We start from the raw sequence: 19248 nt of genomic DNA on the forward strand, positions 1-19248 counted from the left end.
AGTCATTTTAGTTATTAAAGTTATAAGTTATTTTCACAAAACCTATCTTGCTCCTCTGCAGTCAGCTTCTCCAAAGATTTGACCCTTTGCTTTATCACAAACAATAATGAGATAGAAGTCTTTTTCAACCTGTAAAACATAACATTTAAATCATTCTCTTTTGATTCCGATATTGTCATAGTTAGTACATTTTCAAATACATTCGATTTACTAGATTAGTACTTGTAGCTTGGGTAATATACTTTAATCTAACACACTATTGCTACCAATATTAAAAAGGTATATCAGAAATTAAACCTTAAGTGTTCCCAAAATTCCTAAGTTGTGATCAACTCCAGATGCAACTCTGAGCTCCTGGGAAACCCCCAACCTCTGACCTGTGAGCCGGGGAAGATATTCTTTATGGCCTACTAATTTAAAGCCTTTCAAGAGCATAGTGTTTTATGGCTGCTCTAAGTTACAGCCTTGCCAGGAGAATGTTTATCTCTGATCGTTTACCTTGCATCAGCTTGTCCAAATAGGAATGTTGATCTACTTAAACGCACATGGCATTAGCTTAACTATATTAAACAATCAAAAATAGCCATATTTCCTTAACAATTCCCCCTGTTGAGGTCTGAGAATTATAGAAATCAGACCTCACAAACAAATCGATTATGCCTTCTAATAGAGGAACTAAAACTACGTAATATACTAAATGAAATACAATTCCCCCTGGTCAAATAGAACCGCCCAGCTCCACAACCCCCCCATCAGCAGCTCCCCGAAAGAGCATCTGATAGGGCGGTGGCGGTGGTGGGCCGCTGCTCCCCTTCTCAATTGAAACTGCAATAAGCCTAATAATAAGCGAGCGTATACACGGAACACAGCAGCATCCGCACGTGACTATTATGGCCACAAACGTAGCCACAGAAACTAACAATGACATAACAATCCCTTTCCATTTACCAAACATAGTAGAGAACCACCTGTCCAAGCCGCCATCAATACCTGAATGTTCATGCATAGTGTTACTCAAAATTCTCAAACCTTCCAACGCTCGAGTGACAGATCCATCAGGGGCCGTATTGTTCGGAATGAAAGTACAGCAGCTCTCTTGGAACATAAAACAGACTCCACCCCTTTCGGCCAACAGCATGTCCAGCGCCATCCGATTTTGAATTGTCATTAAAGAAGTAGGAGCTAACTGCTCCTTCAAACCCCCAACAGCATCCCTGGTTAGATTCGCTAGCCTCAAAAGATTATAATGGACATAATTTATCCTATCCACATTTTTATTCGGCGTGATAGGAAAAAGAGCTGATAACACTGGTATATTTTCAAAACCTGCTGCAATTTGATCCGCCAATTTATATTGATCCGGGACCCCTCTCGGCACGCCGATGGCATCTACATAAGTGGGAGAATTAATAGTCAAATCAAATGCAGTATCAGAACGTGTATGACGCACCTGTCTCTTGTGCCTCTGAGTCTGTAAGGTGAGCACCTGCTCCGGTCCTACAGGATCAAGTCTTTCTCCTACAACCATAAGTGGCACAGCCAGGCGAGTCATAGCACATACTCCAACAGTCTTAGGAGGAATACGCACATATAATCTATCACCCCCACAAAAATAATAAAGTCCAGCTCTTGCCCAACTCCCGATTCCGGCCGCTGGTAAAGTAACATTACACCAATCACTAGAAATCTGTCCCAGATTGAAATCGGGCTTAAGATGAGTAAAATTAAAACACACATACAACCCTTTACCCTTAACCGGAAGAAAAGTTCCCGTCTGAGTATAGTTATTAATAGGTGGATATATTTTGGCAAGCGCATCACAATTTATGGGATCTGCCTCAGTTGTTAACCTCAGCATGCAATTAAAACCCCAACTATCTCCCAAGTGTAATGGGGCAGGTTCAGTAAACAAATGAGGTCTAGCTGTAGCACATGCAATGCAGTTCCCAATATTAGTTTCTTTAGCCGTTTGAACCATCCAATTCAGCCATAAATTTTTTTCCCTATACCCAGTCGCTGTTTGAATGATGTCCAATGGTGAAACTGCTGTGTAATCAATCTTAGCCGCATGCTGATCAGGAATTTCCATGTCCCTGTCTTCCTCCCCCTCAGGTCTAACCATATTAATTTTGATAATCCCAAGTGGATCTTTATCATCCACTGAAGCACCTAGAGCCAAATAAACAGCTGAATCTGCCGGATACTGTTTAAAGAAAACATCGTGCATCGAGGAAATGGTTAGCACTAAAGGATTTTTACCCGTCGCTGGAGAATGTCTTAAAGTCCCTCGTCTTATGGTAACCTTGTCATATTCAGTGACAGATTTATGAGCATACGGTGGACTCCAACTTGATCCCACCCATCTGAAAGCCGATTTCCAAGTGGGACACAAGTGTCGAACCCCATTTTCCTGAGTAATACAATGTCGCTGGAAGGTCAGATCACCACACAAATACACAGATGTCTTCTGCCAGGATTGAGGAGTCGACCAGCAGCGACGAATTACCTCACACAGATCAATTTGGTAATTAGTTACAGTACCCAGAGTATAGTTCAACTCAATTCCACGATACTTAGTGAGGCACTTATCAACAGGAGGTCTCAAAGAACGCTCCACACGAACAGTCGCATTTCCGCAAGACACTCCGCACTCGACAAAACTCGGTCGGAGATCAAGTGTCTGTGAGGAAATGAGTCCACTCGTGGATCCTCCGAAAACCCACATTCCCAGCAAATTGAGTTCAAGAAACACACCTAGCAAAAACTTCCACTCCCAGTTCATGTATCTTAAGCTGACCCCCATCATGCGAACCTGTCAATTGTAATCCTGCATTATTCAACAATTTTAATACTCACCTTTTAACCGCAAAGTTTCACCGGTAAAATTAAACATGAAAGGCACTTATCATTCTACAATTATGAAAAAATCATAAACTCAATTATCATAATGCAACCCAAAACACAGTACACATAACACCCCAAAATGTAAAAATGCAAAAATAAGACTAAGATATGCACATAACACTAACTAAAAAGTGTTCTGGAAACTTAAAAATACTCGCCACAAATCAAAAACATGCAGAGATAAAGAATTACACAATATCTTCTTTTTTTTTTTTTTTTTTTTTTTTCAAATGTTCTTTGATAGTCTGTAAAAAACAAAATATGAAATCTTCTTCAAAAAATGATAAAAATTACGCGCAAAGACGAAAGTTCTTTTAAAGTTCGCAAAAACGAAAACTCGCAATAAAATGAGTTAATGTGGATCTTCTTGTAGCCTGATCCTCCTCGGATGGAAACCTCAAGTTTCCACCTTCGCAGCCGTTGCTCACTGAAAATTGGATTATTATGCCAATATAACAGTGAGTTTTTAAGGAGAGTATGAAATCTCCTTCTTCCTCAATGGAAGGACATCGGAACAGGATTATTATGCCCGTCCGAGCCTTTTGAACTTTGAATTTCAGGAACCTGAAGTGGTTGTGGCAGGAATTCCTGCTACACTCCCCCCTGGAAGCACCTGGCGTTGCTCCTCGTCCGAAGATTGAAGTCGTAGCTCGTCTTGTACGTCTCGGAGCGCATGTAGTGGCTCCTCGGCTGCTGTGCACTGACTCCAATGAAACCAGGTGTCTCCTTTCCCTTGTAGACGAACAGCATGGGACGTCCTCTCCACTACTCGGTGTGGTCCGGTGAAGCGAGGTTCAGACCACTTCCGTTTGATGACCTTCAGGCGCACCCAGTCGATTCCTGGAACTGGTCCTGAAGCTGGACGCTCCTGTGCCGTCTGGTATTTTGCAAATTCCGCAGCCAGACTCTGTAACTCAGTAAAGAAATCTTTATGAGATAAATGTGCAAGTTCACCTTTCCATCCGGGCACGCGACTCCCAGGTCCTGGAAAAATCCGTCCGGTCTGGAGCTCGAATGGAGAGAACCCTGTTGTTTGATTAATAGACATTCGAACAGACATCAAAGCAATAGGCAAAGCATCTACCCAATTTAATTTGGTATGTGCACATACTTTGGCCAATTTTTGTTTGATAGTTTGGTTTAACCTCTCAACCTTGCCTTGTGACTCAGGATGATATACTGTACCGAAAGAATGCTTCAATCCAAGCAGCTGCTCCACTTTCTGCAGATCTTGGTTCCTAAAATGAGTGCCGTTATCTGATCTCACCTTCTCTGGAAATCCATGGGTCGGAATGTAATGATTGATCAGACACTTTATGACAGTTTTGCTGTCCTCCTTTTTTGCTGGCCACGCCTCCGGCCAGCCCGAGTATGCATCCACACACATTAATACATACCTGTATCCTCTAACGGGTGTTATCATGTCTGTGAAATCAATAATTATTTCCTTACCCGGTTGTGTAGTACAAGGGAAATGTCCCGCTGGTGGCCGAATAGTTGGTTTTGCGTTGTGTTGTCCACAAATTTCACATGTTTTCACATATTCCTTGACCATGTCTCTCAAAAATGGATGCCACCAGTGCTCTAGATTTTTTAGCATCTGTGCAATACCCACATGTCCGAGTCCGTGAGCTTCCTGGAAAACCTGGAATCTCATATTTGGAGGAAGAATTACTTTACCATTTGGTCCCCGCCAGAGTCCTTCATTGCAGACGGCACCTCTTGCTCTCCAGACTGATCGTTCCTCAGGTGACACGGTTTTCTGATGAGAAATAATTTTTTCAAAGTGATTTTGTTCGACCTGTTCAAATTCAGTACTCACCATCACAAGAGATGTCAGGTATCCCGCTGCCCTCTTAGCGGCCTCATCCGCGGCTGCGTTTCCTGCTGCAACTCTGGTCTTGCTCTGATCATGTCCCTTGCATTTAATCACAGCCACAGACTGAGGTAACAGTAATGCCTCCGCCAATTCTTTCATTTCAGTTTCATGTTTTATGGGCTTTTGTGTTGCAGTCATAAATCCTGCTCTGAGCCACTGAGGAAGTTCCACATGTACAGCGCTAGCCACATACGCTGAATCACTGTAAAGATTCACCCTCATTCCCTCAGCCAGTTTCAGTGCTTCGACCATTGCTTTTACTTCTGCCCTCTGTGCCGATTGGGCACCCTGCAGCTTTTCTGCCTTCAAAACACGAAACTCACTGCCCAAGTCTTCCACTATCGCATATGCTGCTCTCAAACCGTCTGTGTCATGTTTAAAACAGCAACCGTCTGTATAAAAGTTTTTCACATCTTCACCTTCTAGAGGAGAAGCTTGTAGGTCCGGTCTTATCTTTTCTTCCTTCAGTACTAATTCGTCACAGTTGTGTGGCTGTCCATCTTGCATCCTGTCAGCCATATTCGCTCCGATATGTACAAAAGTTATATTAGGTGATTCCAGAATTTTGCTCAGTTTTTGTTGTCTCAATGTAGTTAATGTGAAATGTTGTGAATTCACATATGCCACCACGCTGTGTGATGTCATAACCTGTAATGGATGACCCATCACAATGTGTGCTGTCTTTTGAATCATTTTTCCCACACCTGCTGCATGTCTTGTACATGTCGGATGTCTTTTTTCCATCGGATCCAACATTGTGCTGACATATTGGAGGATTCTCCTGTCTCCCCCTTTTTTCTGAAACAGAACTGCATTAACCGTCAGTTCTGTAACAGAAACATCCAAATAAAAGGGCGAAGCATAATCTGGGACAGCCAACTGGGCAGCAGCAGCCAATTGCTGTTTCAGAGAGATAAAAGCATCTTCCGCCTCCACAGTCCAAGTCAAAACCTGGTTGAGCTTACGAGTCCCATGCTCCCTGACTAATGCCCGTAAAGGGTCTGTCAAACCAGTATAGTTAGGAACATAGTTCCTACTATATCCAGTCAAACCAAGAAAGGACAGCATGTCTTTCACCGTGTGTGGTTTAGGGTGATCAAGAATAGCAGATTTGTGACTGGCAGACATCTGAGTGCCAGTCGCAGTGATAGTCCGCCCCAAGAAAGAAACCTGCTTTCTCGCAATTTGCAATTTAGACCTGCTCACTTTAAAACCTCCGTCAGCAAGGTGTGACAGCAAACGTCGCGTGGCCTCAATGCAGGACTCCAACGACTGTGCTGCAAGCATGAGGTCATCCACATACTGAATCAGAGTCACGCCGTCTGGTAACGAGCAGTCTGCTAACTGCTGTTTCAAAACCTGATTAAAAAGCCCTGGGGAGAGAGCAAAACCCTGAGGCAAACGTGTATATCTCAGCTGCTGACCCCCGTAGGTGAAAGAAAACACGTCCCGACATTCCTCAGCCAATGGGAGACAAAAGAAAGCGTTAGCAAGGTCCACACAGGAAAACCAAGTCTGAGAGGGATCAAGGTTAGTTAATGCAACATGAGGATTAGGGACTGGCACCGTAGGGGTCAATAAAACAGAATTAATCGCCCGGAGATCATGTGCCATGCGGTATTTACCCGTCCCTTTTTTCTCGACCGGTAAAATAGGAGTGTTCCAGGAAGAGGTGGAAGATTCTAACACACCAGCCTCCAGAAGACCCCCAATTGTTTCCGCTAGTCCCTCTTCTGCCGCCTGCTTATGAGGATACTGAGACCTCCAAATAGGAGGGCCTGGTCGCAAATCAAAAGTGACAGGTGTGACATCAACAAGCCCCACATCCGTAGGACCTGTTGCCCACAGACATTCAGGCAGAGAAGCCAACATAGCAGCTGCAGTTGGATGATCAGTCAACTCCCTGCCATGGTGCCTAGGAAGTTGAAGATGTTCCAAAACTACAGAATCTACAGCAGAACACTTTATTCTGTAGGTGTTTGTAGAAGGAGAGAAAAAAAGGTCTGTATTAACAGTTGCCTGCCAGTCTGAAACTGTCAGGGAGCGTTTTACCACGCCCCCTAATTCCCTGGCCTGATGGCCAGGATGGAGAGCCAAAGAAATATGTGGAACAGCTTCATCTTGCATTTTATACCAAAATGACTGATCGTGAGTCAGATCAACAGCTGCAGCCACCCCCTCCGGTGCCACATAAATGTCCTGTGAAAATACAGTCCAGTCAACACCGGCTAAATGTGTCTCAAACTGCTCCTGGAACCATTCAGTCTGGTCTCGGTCATAAAACAAAGTAACATGGGGCAGATCAGGGGTCGGACCATACGGAGCAAGCGCTTGAATCCAGGGCTTCCAAAGCAGAAAACAAGATAGAATTCCAGCATGGTCAGTCTTTTCCGGCTGTATACGCCCCCAGTATATGTCAGCCAGTTGCTCCTCAGCTTGTTGCAGCAAAAACTGTCCATGGGTATAAACCGGAGAACAGGCGTGAGACGATCCATCAGGAAAAGTGACAAGTAATCCATCAGGTCCACACAAAATAGTCGCCCCCAGAGCAATCAACAAGTCCCTCCCTAATAAATTAACGGGAGATGAGGGGGAGCATACAAAAGGATGTGTCACTTTCTGTCTGCCCACAGCCGTGTGCAGAGGCGTGGAGAGTGGCAGAGTCTGTTTCACCCCAGAAAAACCAACCACTGATATTGTCTGATCAGAAAGTTTATGTGAAGGCATGACAGCATTCATGGTGGAATATGTTGCCCCTGTATCCACCAAAAATGGTAATGTTTGTCCATCCACTGTCACATCAATCAGGGGATCTGCCAAAGCTCCCTGACATAGGTTCTTCACCGGGGTGTGTCAATACTGTCCAGCCTGAGAAAACTGTCCCGGACGCTGCGGAAGCAATGCAGCATTCGGAGTTTGTTGTGATGTCAGGTCCGGCAACGCACCATCTGATATATAGTGAGGGCACTGTTGAACCCAGTGACCCTCCTCCCCACAATAGAAACACCTGTCTCTGCGTCCACCCCTTCCTCGCGCGACCGACACTGCAGGCCTACCCCGTCTGCCCCCACGCCACCCCGGAAGACCAGACCGAAAACGTGGAGCTGACACACCAGGACCAGAATGAAACACCGGAAGAGGAGCCCGTGCAACAGCTGCCAACATAGCTCTAACCTCCTGTCGTTCCTGTTTTGCAAGATTAATTTTCTGTTTAGCTTCTCCTATTTGAAGTTTCAATAATTGATTCTTAAGATCTTCCTGCTCTCTCTCCTTCTCTTTCTCCTTATCCTGAAAAATCTGCATGTTATGCAACAAATGCAATTCCCACTTCGCATGGTCACAAGATCTCAACTCCGGGTTTGTCCCCATTGAAGCAGCGACAGAAGTAGGGACACCATTTAAAACAGCTTGACGAAAATGTTCCCTCATTAATGTAGCAACAGCTGGATGAACCCCAGACTGTCGCCTCCAGATATCTATGGCTTTATCTAAAAATACTTTTGGGTGTTCTTTGGAATCCCAGAAAAACTTTGGAATAAGTGACAGCGACAAAGGGGGAAATATATCCCTCAAGGCCGCACCCACAGGAGTCAGAACAGCTGTAAGAGGCGTCTCATCAGGGCAGTTCATAGTTCCCGCTGACAGCTCAACATCACGGCAATTTGTTGTCGTTGTTGAACGACTCAAAATTGCCCTGAAATCCCCCAGTGCTAAGGTCAACCCCCCTGTCAGTGATTCTAATGCATGTAACCAAGGAGTAGCACCGTCCACCAAAGATGGTAATTTTTCAATAAGGGTCTGTAAATCTCCAAAAGAAAACGGCTTGTATCTCTGTCCTTGGTGGGAAACTATTAAAGGCATAGCATAATGGGAAGAACTGTCAGAACGTGCTGACAGAGCCTCAGAATGAACCGATCTATTTGAAAGGTCTGTGTCCCAATCATCCATACCCCCCTGTGATTTCCTGCCTAAACTTAAAAGTCGTTCCTGAAAAGTGACAGCATTAGAGGTGGCACCGCCCCTCCGTGGTGTGCTCATCTCACGAGAGGAGGGACTAACATCCCCTCTCCGCATGTCACACAGATTACGTCCGCTCCGAAGCTGCATTGGAGCGGAGGTAAACTTCACATCATCTTTCAAAACAGGAGCAAAAGACACTGAGTTTCCCCGAATGGGTGGGGACTCCTCAACCAGACGGCCAACCAGTGACACATCTACATTCAACTGAACCTCCCCCTGCTCCCCCTCATGTGAGGAAGAGGCTAAGGGAGGTGTAGGGCTGCTGAACTGACGTGAAACCTGATCCACACCCGAAGAAGTCGCCAAAGGATATCTAGAAAAACAAAGTTTTTCACGTTGAACCCGATCCGCCATAGGAAGACTATCAGAAACAGAGCGAACACCAAGAGGGGACGCCGGGTATGACGTCATTAAATCGGGATCCTCCTGTGCCGGTGGAGCAGAAGAACTCTGAGGAGGAACCCTCAGAAGATCCCATTCAGCTGTGCCCCTCCGAACATCCAACACTGGATACAGCCCCGTGCAAGAGGGATTAGTGTCATTATATGGGGGTGGGAGCGAAGCAACAGATGGATTAAACTTCTGTTTCGGCCGGTCAGAGGAAACCCCCGAAAGATCAACCGGGGCATGTAATGAGTCCGAAGCCTTCGTAACCGAACCCTTTCCATAAAGGTGATCCGTCCCCTGCCAACCCACCAGAAGTCTAGCCCACAACTGTCTCTCCTGTTCCGTGTTCTCCAACTTCTTAATTAGTTTCTTTCTGCGAAACAGAGTAGCCCCATCCTGTTCACCACGCACCGCATCCCTATCAGCTGAAGCCTGATTTAGACAGGCATTCAAAATTAAACCTAACGGCTTTTCAGCACTTAGGAGTTCATTGTTCATGCTGACCGCATTTTCCAACCTGTCTTTCAATTCATCCGCCGTCACATGAAGCGAATCCAGACCAAGTTGTTTGTCATAAATATTAATGAAGTCAGCAATCTGTTCCCGTAGTGTCGTCCACGGACCTAAACCGTACGAATGAGCAGTGTCATCTCTCCGCAACACCGTTGCCATATTTATATTAGAATAAATGCAGCAGGAACAACGCAAATCAGCACACACACAGCGCTTTTCAAACAACTTAACACTCCGCTCAAACACACAGCCAGCCCGAACTCGCGCACGCGCACACACACGGCCACACAGATACACACGCAGAGCTCTGCACAGTCAAACAGCCTCGTGTCGCGGCAACAAGCACAGATCGCCACACACAGAGAAACACAAAGAAACACAGAGAAACACATAGACACACAACACAGTTTTTAAGAAAAACAGGGGGGAAATAAAATAGAAAATATAAACCCGGCGCCGGTTACAAAAATATAAGATGCATCATTTTACCCGGGTGCACTCTCAGTCCTTAATCTACCACAGAAGGGTGATACAACCCGCTTTTAGTCCTTAATCTACCACAGAAGGGTGATACAACCCGCTTTCAGTCCTTAATCTACCACAGAAGGGTGATACAACCCAGACACAAACTTTCCCAATTTTTTCGAAGGGACAGAAATAAGCCTTCAGGAAAAATTCACTTAAAACCTAGCCTTATAACAGCGGTAACGTTAATCCGACTGCTTGGACCTGCCACGGTCCTCTGTTCCTGTGTCTATTCAAATCTATTAACAACAAAGTCTTTTAGAAGTACCTTCATACATCTGCAGTTTTCCATCCCTGTAGTCACACACCAAAACAGTCAGCACCGATCGCCCACGTGTCGCAGACACGGAAACAAATCAAAGAGTCTTACCCGACTGTAGCGTCCAAGCCGAACCGGGCCAGCGCGTGACAGAGCCGCCCGCTCAGAATCCGCAACCGAACGAGCCCCCAAATTATTAAAGAAGGAAATTTATTAGGTTAGCTTAAATTTTGGAAACAGCATGGCTCTCTTTTCCTCCTGTTAGCCGGGTCCCGAGCGGATGCCGTCACGGCTGGAAAAACAGACGGCGAGGCTCAATGACGTCACAGAGATACAGAGTTTAATTCAATAGAAAACACCGTATGAATTTAACAAGAAAACTTCAGAGTACAAAGAAGTACATTCTTTACCTGAGACAAAAGAATTAAAAGAACAAAGGATCCTTTGGAGACAGCTGTTGCTTAAAAGCAGAACAGGGCAGCTATCTGAATCCTTATTGTTGCGCATTCCCTTTTTCTAGTGAAGGCGTTTCTCTTTGTTAATATATGCAAATAGGGCGTACCTCTATTTTGACCAACCAAGAGCTACCTTGGAAAAAAAAACTTAGACCTTCCCCTGAGTTTTAATGACAAATATCAAGAGTCATTTTAGTTATTAAAGTTATAAGTTATTTTCACAAAACCTATCTTGCTCCTCTGCAGTCAGCTTCTCCAAAGATTTGACCCTTTGCTTTATCACAAACAATAATGAGATAGAAGTCTTTTTCAACCTGTAAAACATAACATTTAAATCATTCTCTTTTGATTCCGATATTGTCATAGTTAGTACATTTTCAAATACATTCGATTTACTAGATTAGTACTTGTAGCTTGGGTAATATACTTTAATCTAACACACTATTGCTACCAATATTAAAAAGGTATATCAGAAATTAAACCTTAAGTGTTCCCAAAATTCCTAAGTTGTGATCAACTCCAGATGCAACTCTGAGCTCCTGGGAAACCCCCAACCTCTGACCTGTGAGCCGGGGAAGATATTCTTTATGGCCTACTAATTTAAAGCCTTTCAAGAGCATAGTGTTTTATGGCTGCTCTAAGTTACAGCCTTGCCAGGAGAATGTTTATCTCTGATCGTTTACCTTGCATCAGCTTGTCCAAATAGGAATGTTGATCTACTTAAACGCACATGGCATTAGCTTAACTATATTAAACAATCAAAAATAGCCATATTTCCTTAACATCCCAAAGGGAAAATAAATGTTGTTGTAACTCCCCAATTCTTCAAAGAGTTATTGTAGATAATTTTCAGGAAAAGTCTGGTTGTTGGCAGGAATAATCTCTTGTAGCCGTCTGTATTACATTAAATCTGAAGAAGCCTCTGACTGAAGACACTCTGCCTTCCCGAGAAAGTCCCATGAAGAGGATGGTCAGGGTTTTCCATAATCTTCTTTATTTTATGAAGAAAACGTAATCTGTCATCCCCAGAACAGAACCAGCACAGACGGAAATCACAGGGGAAGTGGAAAGGCCCAGACTCCTCAAATCTTGGAAACGTCTTGAATTGTCCCACCCCCAAAGAAATCATAAAAAAAACTTTTGTATTTAAACAATATCAATAAGAAAAGGTGAAAGAAACAATACCTGTGAAAATCTTTTGAGATATGTGGGAAACTGTTTACGAAAAGAACCAGAATAATTACTTAAGCGCTCGTACAGGTGAGAAGCCATTTTTTGACATCTGTGGAAGAGCTTTCAGTCAAAATAAAAACTTTTTAAAGCTCACTTCACGTCGCACACGAATCAGAAGCTTTTTCCATGTATGGCCTGCAGAAGAATTTGTATAAAACCAAGAGATTTATCATATCGCATGTTAACTCTCACTGTTAATCCACAAGAGTAGCCTTTTCCATTTATGAATTGTAAAAAAATATTAATCTAAAATGTTCTTTTACTCATCAGAAACCACCTTGCAGGTTAAAAACCTTTTCTTTGCAGTGCTTGGAAGACAAGGGTTTACTAACAGTTTTAATCCAACTGTTCATGTGAAGCTTACAAATGATAAGGTGTAATATTGTAAACATTGTGAAATGTTAAACATTGGGACGTCAACAAACTGATTTTATAGGCAGGAGTCTGTAGTTTACTATCAAAGTTAATCTTGAAATCACTGAAAAATGCTCTTGCTGTCAATAAAGTTTAAATTGTTGGTTAGTTTGAACATTCTTGGTTAAAAACCTTTTGATTTCTGTGTAGAAAATTATTTAATAAGGTACTATTTTGTTTTCCAGGCAGATAATGCCATTTTATAGCACAGTCAAGTAACTATGGTACCTTCAATTGCTGTTAAAATGCTCAATTTATCGACCATGAAAGAAATAAGACTTTGCCATTTATCGCCTGTCTCTTTAATAAGTTCCTGATCACTGCCTTCAGCACGTCACGTTTTATTTTACCCTGTATTTTTTTAATGATTGAAAACAGATTAGAAGTTATGATGAAGAAATTATTAAAAATTAGATTAACAATCTTATTGTGAAGGTCATTCAACCACATCTGTGCTAACTCAGAAAACTAATGACCTTTTAAATTTTATTGATGAAAATAATTGGAGTTGTTATGAGTTGCTATTAGACTTTAGTTCTTTGTGAGGAAAAAACTAGACAAATTATTGGAAACCTAAAGAGTAAAAAAAATAACTAGATTTTAATGATTTCCTTAACTATATCTCATGAAATAATTATCAGGCAACATTTAATTATCTTAAACTAACCCATCTGTATTACATGACCGTATCATGACGCTGCAGTCCACCTTTCAAGCCAGTTGGTGGCGGTAGTGACATGCAATGTTTCTCAACCGCCAATAAACAAACAGAAGAAGAAGAAATGTGATGCTAGCAGCGTTAGCATTCCTTCTGCTGGTAGTCTGGTCCTCTGTTGGCTGAATATGTCGATGTTTGCGGTAGAAATGTCTTCAGTCCAGCTTCCAGGAGAGTCGATGAACGAGCAGGTAACTCCTGCTGAAGAAACATTCACAGAGTTTAAGGAAATTATCGTGAAGGAGGAAGAGACGGACGATCAGCGCAAACTTTCCCCGGATTTCAACCCGACACCTCAGATAATCCTACACAGAACGGGTATGAAACACCTCTAATGATGATTCAGGAAGCATGTTACGGTTTTAAAGCATTCATTCCGGGAGGTGGTGTTTTTTTTTAACGGAAACTAGGCAACGAAGCTAAAGTCACTTCCGGCGGTTTAATTTTGAGAATCGTCTAATGGGCGAATCCGCCTACTCTTGAAACCTGGACTAGATGATTCTACAACAAGGGCATTCAAATCAAGTCATCCAGGTTTGGTGTACTGCAACATTTAGATTTGCCTCTTCAGCACACTGGACTCAGACCCCAAGCATAAACATTTTGTGCAAAACCAACAATGTGGCAAGAAATACAGAGAGCTCTCTCCTCACATATAGATTAGTTACACACAGACTGATGTTGTAAGTTGTTTATTTCTTTTAATGATGATGACTTTTTGCTTACACTTAATTAAAACATGACACTTAAGATTAGAACATTACACCAGGCCAATAAAGACTTTTTAATGCAGAAATATGGGTTTAATGAAAAGTATGTTTATACCTACTCAAAAGTTATATTAATCTGTCAAACATCAGAACCCATATTGTAATTCATTGAATATGACTTTATATTTATACATTTTTAATGAACAAGTTAAAAATAGCAAACTAATTCAATTAAATTCAAGGGTTCCTGCTTTTGCTCGGTGACCATGTGACTCGTTTGATTTATTTATTTCTTCAGTTGCATCTCGACCAAACAAGGACTGGACCAGTTCAAAAACTGTGATGGTATAAATCAAATATATAAGATTAACCTTTTTTCTTCTGTACATAAATCGTAATTGTGATATGTCAGTACTTTCCTAACCACAGTGTGGTATTTTAAAGATATGCATGTCTCCCAGCTTCAGCTCTAGGCTGCTATAGAAACTCCTCTCTGTCTCTCACTTGAACTTAACCTGAACTTTTCCCAAGTTATCGTAATTTATTTAAATTTTAAATGGTTATTGAAAAATATTTTTGTAGTAATTTGCTTTTGTATGTAGAAATTAATAATTGCATTTGATAACAGGATTTTCCTTCAAAGCCTATTGGATTGAAATATGTTTTTGATGAAAGAAAGGTTTAAATCCAGTTTTAGCTAATATTAGGACTATGTACAGTGAATGATTAAAGTGAAGTGTTCTTTGTTGAATATACAATAGAAAGTATTTCTCCTGTGTGTGATTGTCTTTCCAGACCACCAACTGGGTCATGTTTGGAAAGAGGAGGATCCCTCTGACCAGCAGCTCTATAAACAAGAGACGGATCCCAGTTTGTACCAGGAGGAACCAGAACCTCTGCAGATGAAAGAAGAGGAGCCAGAACATCCCTTGATTAAAGAGGAAGTATTGGAGATCTGCATAGGTGAACATGAAGATCAGCTTGAACTGAAGCAGGAGTATGAAGATACATTTTTGGTGACTCAAACTCATGAAGAAAATAACCACATTAAACCAGAACTAATGAAAGATCAAATCATCTCTCAGGACTTTAATGAAACTGAGAATCAGGAGCAAGAAGGAAACCACCATAAAGACTCAGAATCAGAGCAAGACAATGGGCTGGAACAAAATGAGAGATGTCAGAAAACCATAGAGTGTAAAAACTGTGCTGATCATTCAGAACCCAAAAGGTACATGAAAACTCAAGCAGAAAACTCAGCTCAACACAGGAGAAGTCGCACAGATGAGAGGCCTTTCAAATGTCTCACTTGTGATGAAAGCTTCACTACAAACTCTAATATTAACAGGCACGTCAGAAATCACACAGCTGAGAAGCGTTTTGTATGTGCGACATGTGGAAAAAGACATAATCAGAGATTCCTATTACAGGTTCACATGAGAACCCACACAGGTGAAATACCTTTCAAATGTCAGTCCTGTGGAAAAAGCTTCCCTAGAAAAGAGCATTTGGCTAAACACACCAGAGTTCACTCTTGTGGCAAAGGTTTTACTCCAACAATGCATTTGACCACTCACATGAAGCTTCACACAGATGAAAGGTCTTTTCCCTGTAATATCTGTGAGAAAACTTTTAAAAGCAAAAAATTATTGACTAGACATCTGAAAGTCCACACACATGCGAAATCCATTTCGTGCGTGACCTGTGGCAAAAGATGTAGTCACAAACATCAGTTAATGAGTCACATAAGAAGTCACACAGGTGAGAAGCCCTTTTTGTGTGTGACCTGTGGAAAAGCATTCAGCTATAGTTGTTGCTTAAAAACTCACTTAATAGTTCACACACGTGAGAGACTTTATCCATGTCAGACTTGTGGAAAAAGTTTTATGAGAAAAAACGATTTAAGAGTTCACATGAACTCTCACACAGGTGAGACACGTGTCCAATGTACCACATGTGGAAAATATTATATGGACAAAAATAGTTTGGCACGTCACATGAGAAATCACACAGGTGAGAGACCTTTCATATGTCAGTCGTGTGGAAAAAGCTTTACCCGTAAAGTTATTCTTGATCAGCATGAGAGAATTCACACAGGCGAGAAGCCTTTCTCTTGTACAATTTGTGGCAAAAGTTTTAATCAAAAAGCTTCTTTGTCTCATCACATGTTGCTTCACACTGGTGAAATGCCATTTTCCTGCAACACCTGTGGAAAATCCTTCAGATCAAAACGTTCATTGAATAAACATGAGAGTTCACACAGGGAAGAAGCCCTTTTGGAGAAGCATTCAGCAACAGCTTAAAAGTTCACTTCATAAAAATGAAAAGCCTTTTTAATGTTGAAAAAGTTCCACAAACAAGACAGAATTGAGAGTTTTGATAATCTATTTCCAATAGTACGTATGTCCCAATAAAGTACATTGTTAGAAGTTCTTGAGTACCGTGGTTAATGAAGATTAGTAACATAGATGGAGCTGTTCTGTTAGACCTTAGTTCTGCTTTTAACCTATTTGATTGTGATTTTCTGTTAGATAAAACTAGTGACTAAAATGTTTATTTGTATACTTGTACATTTAATTACTTCTTGCTAGTTATGCTTCTCAACTAAAGCGATACTTGAAAATAGCAGTTTTTCATTTCTAAAAGAATTGTGTGCAATTCCACAGGGCTGTTGCTTAGGACCTTTACTGTTTTCCATTTTCACCAGTGACTTGCCTTTTATCTCATCACTAACGCTGTCTTATCTCACTTGCAGTATTGCAACATTTGGTCCAGAGAAACATCTAAACAAACTACAATTAGTCCAAAATGAGGCAGCACTTTTTGTATAAACTGTCCCAGATATGAAAATATTCCTGGCATGAACAGAGCATTAGGTTGGTCATTGGTGAAAAATAAAACTAAGACTTAGAAATATATTTGTTATTCTAAAATATTAAATGTTTTGTATGGTGAACTTTCATTTTTCGATATGGTGTTTTTGAATTGAATTTTAAACATGTTAATATACAGTTTAAATTTGGTGTGTTGTGTGAACAATTTGAAACTGCTGGAATATTCAAGCTGTCTTCTGTTCATTTCAATTTGTAATACTTTACATTTTCTTGTCAACTTGATGACAAGTGACATTTTGTTTTTCCTAATGAAGTTTGACAGAAAAAAAGAACATGTAATGTCTAGATAGGAAAAGCCAGAATGAAAGAAGAGAATAAGCCTTGAACAAAAAAATATTACAATCTTATAATTCTAATAATAAAAAAATGTTTGAAGTAAACCATAAGATAATTTGTTGGTATTTAATGGAAACTTTGTTAATTAATAATATGGAGTCCCCTAAGAGATATGGAACAATATTTTCTTTTGTGTTCCTTTGCAATGAGCAAACACACCTTGGCCTATCCTAAAGAAAAATATATAAAACTTCAGATATCTCACAAACAATATTAACAATAGATGGAAAAACCTTATAACAGAAAGTTTGATGGCCACCCTAAGAAAGACATTCAGTATTCAGTTATGCTGCAGGAACTGATCAGTACATTATTGCAATAGAATGCAAAACCTTGCAAGGTAACGCAAAAGAAAACAAAATCCTCTATGCCTGCTAGGGGGTTCTGTTGTGTAAATGCACCACAAACAAAGCTATGGGCAAAATGCAAAAAAACAGGCCAAACATGGGCTTTCCATCTGTTTCCATCCCTTATAAGATATAAATAAAAACTTTCCGTAAGAAAGAAAGAAAAAGAAAAATTACATCCAAACTATTTGGACTATTTCTGAGTTATTTTCACAGGGTAATAAGGTCATCTGGCAGTTTTGATTGTGGGATTGTGTTTTTCTTTTTTGTTGGTGGGCTGAATGGTTAATAAAGGGCCATTTTCATGTGCTGTTCCATCTAAACCCTAAAACAAACAGACATAGGCATGCAGTGAATAAATTGATTTTCAGTCAGTTTTTGCACCAAACAGTTAATACATAAACACGTTCTCACTGAGGCTCTTTAAAAATGTGTATATTTGAAATTTTAAATTGATATTTATGTCTGTATACAAAACAGACCAGCGTGTATTTGCTTATTACAAGAGAAAGCAATACTTTTAAGAAAGAACACAAAAGACAAAAAATCCTCAGTGAATCCTGGCGGGCTTCATAGTTAAAACGACCCTGTCCGTCGATTTGTATTGAACACTTTGTAATGCAAACACCAAAAGAAGCATTAATAACAAGATGGAAGCCGGAATAAGCCATCTACTGCTTCATCTTTCTCTACCACATGCTATGAGTGATGCATAATAAACATTTGGAATGTAAATTTTCAAAAATTGTTTTATTTACTTTTTTTTTTACATTCTGTGATTTTAATGGCCACAAAAATCATAATCTCTTGTACAGCAGTGACTGGATTTAATTTAGATTTTGTTTTCAAATGCAGGTGTTGCAAATGGAAGAAATGTGAACATGTACATTTGCAAAAATATATTTTATAGTTACGTTTCACACTTTGTTCCACATGCCTGACATGACATGTGTTTTTAGTGTAAGCTTGGCAGGATTTTGGTTATTGACATACAAATAAATTGTAATGAACACATTCAAAGACTTTTATTGAACTACATCAGGTTAAAATGTTAAATAAAAGGTTATTTGAGTACTTGCAGTCTTACAATATTGTAATAGTTTTAAAACACCCAGTATTGAAAACACAGTAACCCCAAAAGCTCACTGTGTTTTCAGGCAGTTGTTTCTGATAGTTGTTGAAATTTTTGTTCAAATCATCAGAGAAGAAAGCAACACGTTTAAGCCGTTATTTTCTAATCCCAAACAGTTTGACAAGCTATATTAAAAATATCATAAACCACATTCACATACACACCTCTTCCGTTTTGCTTTAACAGGGTATTATGGACTTTAATTATTTTTTGTCTGGCCTTATTTTAAAATTCTTTATATGACAAATTTTCCTTTTCTTTTATTTTAATGTGTTGTGCAATGACATAAACGATCACTTATATTGTGTAGTAGGACTCCACCGTAAAAAGTATTTCCTGTTTCATTTGTAAAAATATGATCAATTAGAGTAACACTAGTGCTAGAAATTATGTTGAAAAATCACACTCAGAAATATAAATGCGATTTAACCCTTAGAATCTTTTGTTAAAATTATGAATAATACACATAGGGTACGTGACATAACGTTTTCTTATGACGTCACCCGTATGCGACAGAGAGACAGC

At 40.6% G+C, this 19248-nt stretch overlaps 1 protein-coding gene across 1 annotated transcript in view; it reads right to left on the bottom strand.

The window, feature by feature from the left end:
- The window catches only part of LOC114155762 (gastrula zinc finger protein XlCGF8.2DB-like), a 723567-nt gene that overhangs the window by 90117 nt on the left and 614202 nt on the right, over nucleotides 1–19248 (bottom strand). The window lies entirely within an intron of this gene.

The sequence above is a fragment of the Xiphophorus couchianus genome, chromosome 13 (assembly GCF_001444195.1).
Source record: "Xiphophorus couchianus chromosome 13, X_couchianus-1.0, whole genome shotgun sequence".
NCBI classification, from domain to species: Eukaryota; Metazoa; Chordata; class Actinopteri; order Cyprinodontiformes; family Poeciliidae; genus Xiphophorus; species Xiphophorus couchianus.